The sequence below is a fragment of the Pundamilia nyererei genome, unplaced genomic scaffold, assembly GCF_000239375.1.
Source record: "Pundamilia nyererei isolate P.nyererei 1_Seehausen unplaced genomic scaffold, PunNye1.0 scaffold00006, whole genome shotgun sequence".
Lineage (NCBI taxonomy): Eukaryota > Metazoa > Chordata > Actinopteri > Cichliformes > Cichlidae > Pundamilia > Pundamilia nyererei.
In genome coordinates, this window is record NW_005187407.1 from 1,797,649 (window position 1) to 1,799,512 (window position 1,864).

The following is a 1,864-nucleotide window of genomic DNA, read 5'->3' on the forward strand; positions in this document are numbered from 1 at the left end:
TTCAGGTAAATGTGCACAGTCACACACACTCACACATACAAACACACACTCGGAGTAGCTGTCTTATCAGTTTATGTTGGTGTAACTGGAGGATTTAGTCACATGACCTGCAAGACAGGAGCAGCCAGGCGCCAAAACTAATTTCCACCTTCAAAGACTCCCTTATCTCCTCAGACACCCCATGTCTATGTATGTGTGCTTGCCTGCAAGTGTGTGTGACAGTGTGAGTGTGTGTGTGTGTGCTGCTGATGATCTGATGTCCTCTGACAGAAAGACTCGCAGCAAATCATGTATCACTGTCTCATCTGCATCAACCAGACACACACACACACACATAGAGAGAAAGCAAGCAAGATAGAAAGAGACAGACGGATAGATGGGCAGATCAAGAGAAAGGACACACACACACACACACTTGCATAGCAGAGGACGGGGGAACAGCACGAGTGAGGGAAAGGCACATAGGGCAAGTGAAAGATGTGAAGCGTGGACAGAGATGGAAGGAGAGATGATTTAAAGAGGGATGGAGACAAAGCTGCATCTGATTCAATGTCAACAGACAGAAAAAAACAACTCCTGCCATCTCAGAGCCAAAGTTGGCCGAATACAGTGACAGAAACAAACAAAAAAACAAGTCTGTATCTCAGCAGCTCGTGTTTCACAGGGCCTTCTGAGGTAACGCTGCTTATCTGACCTGTGAAGGTAAATATCAAAGGCGAGCCCAGGCCCGAAAACAACCAGCTGGAAAACAGCACACCTGGAGGTACGAGGTTTTCCGACGACAGAGGCGGTGGTGTGTTGTATATTTCATGGTGCTCTTTTTGAAGTTGTCCCTACATTTTCCACCGGCTCTTCAAAGGTCAGACTGCTCCTGCGTTTCATCATCCCGCCCTCGCCCCCACACACCATGACTTTCTCCAGCTCCTCTCACTGATGTTTCACTCATGCTGGACTCCATTCACCCTGTTTTTCTTTCTGTGTGTGTGTGTGTCTGCGTTTCTCTCTCAGCAGCAAGCGCTGAAATCATAATCAGAACGAAATCAAATCATTTTGAAAAAGAAATATGCGGAGTTCAGATACAGGGAGTCAAGTGGAAGAGCATGAGGCTTTCTGACCTCTATGATGAAAGCACAAATCAAAACAGAGAGCAGAGTGGCTCTTTTGTTATAGAGTGCTCATGTTACATGCTTGACATGTGTATCAAGTGGTCCTACTCTGTGTTCTGTATACGGTTGCTCATGTTAACACTTTTCCTGGATTCACTGTAGGCTGTAATGGCCTAGCAGGAGGGATTTTCTTTAAAATAGCTGCATATTGTAATATAATAATGAATGAGTTAATTAATTATCAGGTAAGTCAGAGCGGCAACTGTATCATTAGCTATAATTGCCCCGATAATGATGTACACAAAGCCAGACAAGGGCTGATTGTGTGCTCGTACTGCATTTGTGTGCCGGATATTCTTAATGTGGGCGTGCGTGACCTATTTCTTCATGTGTGTCCTTGTGTGAGTCTGCATTGCTGCGTGCGATTTGTTGTCCACATCATATCCATTAGCATCCTCCTGACCTGGAGCCTTTCCAGCCAATCAGGTTTGAGTGTGCTGTCAGCAGGTGTCGTCAGCTCACTGTGAGATTCATCAAAGTGACGGGGCGCACCGCACAGCACGACAGCAGCATTTATCTCTCTTTCTCTCTCTTCCTTTCTATTCTTTCCCGCTCAGCACCGCACAAACACAAACACAAACACACACCCACAAACACACAAACACACGAGAATCACGTCAGCGTCACTTTATTTACTGCAGAGGCAACGGATGCTCATGTTGAAGAAGAGAAACACCGACTACTGCCAGCTCGGTCTC